Source organism: Piliocolobus tephrosceles, chromosome 16 (assembly GCF_002776525.5).
Source record: "Piliocolobus tephrosceles isolate RC106 chromosome 16, ASM277652v3, whole genome shotgun sequence".
In the NCBI taxonomy this organism is placed as follows: domain Eukaryota; kingdom Metazoa; phylum Chordata; class Mammalia; order Primates; family Cercopithecidae; genus Piliocolobus; species Piliocolobus tephrosceles.
In genome coordinates, this window is record NC_045449.1 from 15,010,524 (window position 1) to 15,018,210 (window position 7,687).

General features: G+C 44.6%; 1 long non-coding RNA gene across 1 annotated transcript; it reads right to left on the reverse strand.

Annotated features, from left to right (window-relative positions):
* Positions 1–315: 315 nt before the first annotated feature.
* LOC111523479 lies at positions 316–1,440 on the reverse strand. The gene is made up of 2 exons (XR_002725535.1): positions 1,283–1,440; positions 316–791 (listed from the first exon to the last, which is right to left on the reverse strand). It is a non-coding gene; the product is annotated as an uncharacterized LOC111523479 (long non-coding RNA).
* Positions 1,441–7,687: the final 6,247 nt, after the last annotated feature.

Consider the following 7,687-nt stretch of genomic DNA (forward strand, 5'->3'; position numbering starts at 1 on the left):
CCATTCTCACTTCCTCGACCCTTCCTGGTGCTTCCCAGATCCCCCTCCAAAATGAACCCCTTGCACCTGAATCTTCATCTCCTCATGGGGGGAACAAACCTAAGACACCAGGCCTTGAAGTCTTTCCTCCTATTTGCTTTTCATCCTTTTGCAAATTTATACAAGTCAGAGAAGCAAGTATTAATCCGGAGAAGTCTATCGTTTTCAGAAGTGTTAAGAAATGATAAAAAAGGAATCAAAATAAATAGAAGTAAATTTTATTTTTTTAAAAGTATCTAATGATAAATATGATCCGTTTAATCTTAGCAGACAAATTAATACAACTTTTCTTCAAGTGACGAGGCCCTCAATGGACACATTATCAAGAAGCTCAGGATGTCTTTTTTGAGGCTTCCTCCTGCTCTCCAAACTCCTCACGATTGTGCAAAAACGCCAAGCAGAGAGAGAAATGGAAATCGTGACCAGTCTCCTAAGACGTTCCAGGCTGGGTTTGCTATTGGTCTCATTAGTGCCACTGAAACTAGCTTTTTAAATCTTGTCTGCCTTGGTGAAAGCATCCATGCCCTTGGTGACTCAGTTCCCAGCACCGACTTCACACTCAGCTTTGGGATCCATGTACCCAACCACAAGGGGCCACTCAGGTGTTGGGGGAAGAGTCACAAGTATCATCCAAGGAGACTGTCTGCAGTTGCCCAGGCCAAGGTGAAACTGGAAGCATCTTTTGATAAATATACAACGTACTGTCTCACTCAGTCCCTGCTAGATAGGCCAATGAATGTCTTGAACAACTCCTAGAAGGACAAACATCGAAATGTTTATGTTGTTGTCTCTGCATTGTGAAACTGGGATTAATTTTTATTTTTCCTTTCTGTTTCTATATTTTCTGAATATCGTCTGTGAAAATGTATTACTTTTGCCACCATATTTTTTCAATGCTATTAATTTTTTTAAAAGAAATTGCCACTGGTGTTCACTCAGTCATTTAACAAATATCTATTGAGTGTTTTTTTATGTGCCAGGCACATCCTAGGCACTAAGAATGCATAAATGAAGAGATAAAACACCTCCTTTCATGGGTGTTACACACTAGTGAGGGAAACTGGTGCTACATAAGTCAGCAAGTATGTACAGAATATAAAGTCAGGTCTCGGTGAATGTTGGAGGAACAGCAAAGCAGGTTGAGCCATAGATGACCCAGGTAGATCGTGGGCAAATGAAACCTGTCTCAGTTCAAGCTGCTATTACAAAGTACAACAGATGGGTGGATTATAAACAGTCTTACAGTTCTGGAGGCTGGAAGTCTAAGGTCAGCCTAAGGTATAGGCATGGTCAGGTTCCATGAAGGTTCTCTCCCTGCTTCCAGATGGCTGACTTCTTATATCCTAGTACGGTGGAAAGAGGATGAGAGAGGGATCTCTCCAGGATCTCTTTTATGAGGGCGCTAATCCCATTTATGAGGCCTCCACTCTCATGACCTAATCACCTCCCAGAGGCCCCACATCACAATACCATTACATTGAGGGCTAGGATTTCAACATACGAGTTTGCATGGGAGCAGGAGGAAGGGTATACCTTCGGTCCATAAACGGGAAACCATCCGGAAATTATCCATTACAAAGGAGTTACTGTGTCTTTCATTTTTTTGCATGAAAATTGCACAAACTGTTGACAAATAATTCATCTTCATCCTGCATTTCAGACTAAAATTGTATTATTTACCTTCTATATAAAATGATCTAAAACAAGATCAATTTATCTGTTAGAAGTAACTTAAAAAAATTTTTTTAGGCCAGGCGTGGTGGCTCACGCCTGGAATCCCAGCACTTTGGGAGGCCAAGGCAGGCAGATCACGAGGTCAGGAGATCGAGACCATCCTGGCTAACATAGTGAAACCCCGTCTCAACTAAAAATACAAAAAATTAGCCAGGCATGCTGGTGGGCACCTGTAGTCCCAGCCACTCGGGAGGCTGAGGCAGGAGAATGATGTGAACCCGGGAGGCGGAGCTTGCAGTGAGCTGAGATTGAGCCACTGCCCTCCAGCCTGGGCGACAGAGCAAGACTGCGTCTCAGAGAGAAAAATAAAAATTTTTTTTAAACTAAATTCAGATTTTATATGTGTCATCTTTCCCAGTTCTGTTGATTTTTCCCTCTTTCCTCACTCTCTGGACTTCTATTGTTCAAACCCACCTACAAATCCCCCTCCACTGTATAGCAACAGGCTCCACAATCAATACAAGATGCCATGATCACAGAGACTTCCGCAGCCATCCACCTTCATTCTTCACAGCCTCAGTGTCAAGGAAGTGATGAGTCACCCTTCATCATGAATGCCTCGGCCAGGTAGGCCCGCACAGGCTTCAGAGGTTAGGACCCAGAGTAATCCCTTTACAACATGTTGAGGAAGAGTTGCTGAAGTTCAGCTGCCTTTTGCAGCCTGCACACCACTGTTGAAGGTTACTTCATGAAAGAAGAACATCCAAAACTCACCAAGGAACAAGAATTCACAACCACATTTACCCCCATCCTTTGGAAATGGTGGGATCAATTTTCTTCTTTCCAAGTCCTCTTGGCCATTTCCAAATGTCATACAGGATGTCCTGGGGGTCCCCTTGTGGGCCCATTCAATGTGGCCAAGAACACCACAGTCCGCACGTACACGAACAGCTCTCAGTGATGCTGCAGAGCAGAACAAAGAAGGACAGAGCTAGGTAAGAAGCCAAGGAGAAAGGTTGCCAAGTGGAGAGGCTCTTAAAGAGACACCATAAGAGACTTTAAAAATTACTGTATATAAAAGAGCTCAGGTGGTTGAACTAGAATGGTTGCTATAAAACTGTTGTTCTAAAACTCTCAAAGAAAACACTGCTAGAATTTAACAGAAAGCTTCTGCGTTCTGCACCTGGAAACTCTAACTGTGGCACGGGTGAAATTGCTCTAACTTGGCTTTGAGAGGTGGCTGTGGAAAATGGCATCCCAAGGAAATCGAACAGACAGCCTCATGCTTCCTCTGCTGAGCCAAAGAGAAGCTGAGCACTAAGGATGGCCAGGCTTCAGATAACCAAAGCCCAGAGCCAGGAAGATAAAAGACCTTTGAGCAAAGACATGCCACCAAGTCCATGCACTAAATCTGGACCCATTTTTATTCTTAAGAGTGCCCTACTTAATTTTTTAATTCTTAATAAGATTGATTATCTGGTGTTTTGACCCATATAGTAGATTAGAAGAGGCAAATAAGAAAATGGGTCGGGGGCCGGGTGCAGTGGCTCATGCCTGTAATCCCAGCACTTTGGGAGGCTGAGGCAGGTGGATCACGAGGTCAGGAGATCGAGACCATCCTGGCTAACAAGGTGAAACACCTTCTCTACTAAAAAATAATAATAAAAAAAAAAATTGGCCTGGTGTGGTGGCAGGTGCCTGTAGCCCCAGCTGCTGGGGAGGCTGAGGCAGGAGAAGGGCTTGAACCCGGGAGGCGGAGTAAGACCAGCCTGACAAACATGGTGAAAATCCATCTCTACTAAAAGTACAAAAAATTAGCTGGGCATGCTGGTGCACACCTGTAATCCCAGCTACTCGGGAGGCTGAGGCAAGAGAATTGCTTGAACCTGGGAGGTGGAGGTTGCAGTGAGCCAAGATTGCACTACTGCACTCCAGCCTGAGCAACAAGAGTGAAACTCCGTCTCAAAAAAAAAAAAAAAAAGGAAAGAAAGAAAGAAAAACAAAGAAAGAAAGAAAATGGGTCGGGGATGCTGTTGGGTTAGAAGCAGGAACACTGATTTTTAAAAAGACTACACGCACAATAAAAGTGACAGGTATGTGTTAGAGAAAGATTAACAATTTTACAACAACCAACAAGAACCTCCCAAGCAAAACAGGGCAGGTTTATTAGAGGCAAAATAGTCTAATTCGCTCACCCACTTCTAAAGATACCACAGAAACCAATATTCACAGTGAAGGCTTCAGAGGGTCAATAGTAAAGGCACTTGCGTTGGGTATTCTCGTGGAATGAAGTGGAGGGGCTGTGTTTTAGACAAATTCCCATCAAAAATGGTCAAGTGGAGAGAGTTAACTCCAAAGGGCCGCCAAGGAATTCTGGGGTGGATAGAGATGATTTATACATTAATTGGGAAGAGGTTGCACAGATGTATATATTTGTCAGTTCACCAAACTCTATACTAATGGAGGTGTGTCTTATTGCATGCCAATTACCTCAGTGAAATTGATTTCAAAGTAAAAATAAGGTTCAAGTGAAAATTTGGCACTTACAAGGCAGGAGTCAGCTAGCTGAGACTCCACTAATACACACAATGGCCTAGTTCCTTGGTGATAAGGCCGTTAGATTGACTCAGGAGCACACATTGTGCCTGCACTGTGCTGAGTCCTGGGAATACAAACATCTTGGAAATAGAGTCTCTCCTTTGGAAAGGCCTATAGTTTGATGAATTTAGTGGCTAAAAGATGCACTAATTTTCTTAAAACCTCAACACACATTAGAATAGGGTGTTGAAAAAGTTAAGGCCCAGAGAGCCGCTTTGGTATATCGTTCCTTGCCTCTTCTCTCAGGTTTTGCTGACCTACACAGTTTTCTGCATTTGGAATAAAGCCCACTTTTTCCAGCATCATTTTAAAGAGGAATCACTACCACCCCCGACTGAGAACAATCCCAAGGGAGTTGGCAGAGTGGATTTTCCTCTTGATTTCTGAGCAATAAACGGGACTTGACACAAGCTGTCAGAATCTAGCAGCTTTAAAACTACCTATTGGGTGGGGGAGGAGACACAGCACTGAAACATTACGCTGCAATCCCCCTGACCCAGGACAAAGGGTCCCAACACTCAGTCACCTGGGACTGTCTGTGAAAACCTATCAGAGGTTACTAACACAAAAGTAGAAACAGATTGGATGGCTGAAGAGTGTCTTAGCCCGAACCAGGCTTGCAGCAAGGTTTTATACATAGTTGTTGAAAGACTGAAGAAAATACCAAGCTTTTGTTCTTATGACTGCTTTATAGTACACCGGGACTGTAAGGCTAAGACTAGCACAAAGGAGGAGGTGAAGCAATTCAATCTCTAAATTTAGCTGAGTGCTGCTGTTACATCTGTACCTTGTGCTACCTCTCTGCCCAATCCCCACCCCTCAGCCTAATCCCCACCCCCTCAGCTTAATCCCGACCCCTCAGCTTAATCTCCACCCCCTCTGCCCAATCTAGTATCCCTCAGCCTAATCGCACCTCCTCGGCCTAATCCCCACCCCCTCTGCACAAAGTTGTCCCTGCTAAACCTAATCCCCGCCCCCTCAGCCTAATCCCATCTCCTCAATCTCATCCTGATTCCAAAAAGTTTACAGGTTCAGTCAGAGGATGCCTGGAAGTTTCTGTATCTTGGGAACTGTAGCCCCAATGTAACACCTTCCCCAGTGCTTCCCTTGGCCTGTTATGCACTGGCAGCATGTCAGTCATCACCCCAGAAGGAAACAGCGTGTAACTCAGATTGTAATTCTCTTAAGCAGAGGGATGACACACAAGGCTGTGGGCACATTTAAGGGAAACAGTGAAGGATGGTGAGGCACCCAGAGACTAGCAACATGGGAGGCCATTGCAACCCCCTGACCTGGGGTCACCAGATGCAAATAAAAATGCCAGACACCAGTTAGATTTGAATTTCAGATAAACAACAAATAATTTTTTAGTACAAGTATGTCCCAAATATTGCACTTATATTTACTTATACTAAAAAAATTACTAGTTGCTTAACTGAAATTAAATTTAACTGGATGTCCTATATTTTATCGGGTAGCCATACCCAGGCCTGAGGCAACTTGGTGTTACTGGAGCCCAGTGAGAGTTGGAGCTGAGGAGGAAGTCAGGGAGGCCCAGCAGGAACAGTGTTCATTGAGGCGTACAGACCAGAAACAGAGCCCACTGCAGCAAAGAGCAAGCAGAAAGATGGTACCTCTCTCTCCTCTTGCCCTCCAATCTCCTAAGGGCATTTCCCAATGGCAGAAGGCACCTGGAAATCAGCCTATAAGACAGCCTCACTGTGTAACCTTTAGGGGTTGGTCTCCCGGAGCAAAGAGGCCAGCAGGGAAGGCAGAAAATGGATATGGAGGTTGAGGCAAACAGACTAACCAGCGTAAAAATGTTCTATATTCCTTCTGGAAGCATATGGAAGTTATTTTTATTTTTGCTTAACACCACCAATAAAGCTGAATTCATAGAAAGCAAATATTTGGGGTGTCTCCAATTGCACAGTAACAATACAGCTTGAGTTTTATGTGGATATATTTACTCATACACAGGAAGACACCTCTTTCTAAACATGTACACAGGAAGCTAGGGAAAGTGTTTTAATCGGCAAAGATGATACTGCAAACTGCCTCTTGGATGGGTAAAAACTTCTTGTTTTGCACCTGGGAACTATCTCAAGACAGAAACAAGTAATTCCATGGTCATATTTTTGCTGACAGTTTAAAAGCAAAACTGAGCCAGGTTTAACTTGCTATTGGAGTTGAAAGAATTAAGCATCTTTGGAACCTCCTAGTTTTGGGCTGGGCACCGTGGCTCACGCCTGTAATCCCAGCACTTAGGGAGGCTGAGGCGGGTGGATCACAAGTTCAGGAGTTTGAGACCATCCTGGCTAACATGGTGAAACCCCGCCTCTACTGAAAATACAAAAAATTAGCCAGACATTGTGGCGGACACCTGTAGTCCCAGCTACTCGGGAGGCTAAGGCAGGTGAATGGCGTGAATGCAGGAGGTGGAGCTTGCAGTGAGCCTAGATCCTGCCACTGCACTCCAGCCTAGGTGACAGAGCAAGACTCCGTCTCCAGAAAAAAAAAGTATAATTAAATTTTGCCCCCTCCAAGATCAAGTTAAACATTAAAGACAGTGCCAAGGAGGGGGAGGGGATAACACTGAAGTCCTATACGGAGTCTTTAGCTTAAGGAAGGAGGTGAGGTGGGACGTTGGGAAGCATCCAGAAAGGTCTGAGAAGGACCAGGCTCCTAGTTCTTCCTGGTTCTGCCTCCTAATTACCCCCAGCTCCTTGTGCAAGTCACCTAACCTCTCCAGGCCTGTTTTTTTGTTTTGTTTTGTTTTTGTTTGTTTTTATCTCTGTACTAAGGGGATTAGTTTTGAGCCATGTAGGCTTTTTCCTGATCTAAGAGTCTCTGGGTCCTGTATGTGTTTTGGAAACTCAATTCTCAATAACCTCATGGGACAAGAGTAAATAGAAATCTTATCTGACTATGCTAACAAAGGTGTCTCCACTACCCAAGATTAACCTAGAGACTGGCCAAGCCCACTGGAGCTCAGCTTCCATTCAGCTGATTTTACCATCCAGCTTCAAGAGGAGCCATCACTGCAGCAGGAGGGGAGTGGGAAGGAAATCCTTCCCGAATGCTTAGGACGAGACAAAGAGGACAGTTTTCTCACTCCTCACATAAAGTCAAAAGGGGATTTAGTTCACCAAAGGCACAACAGCCTCAATGCCCACAGGATCCAGCCAATGGTTAAAGAAAGACAGAGGAGGCTGGGCTTGGTGGCTCATGCCTGGAATACCAGCACTTTGGGAGGCCGAGGTGGGCAGATCACGGGGTCAGGAGTTCGAGACCAGCCTGGCCAGTATGGTGAAACCCTGTCTCCACTAAAAATACAAAAATTAGCCGGGCATGGTGGCGGGTGCCTGTAATCCCA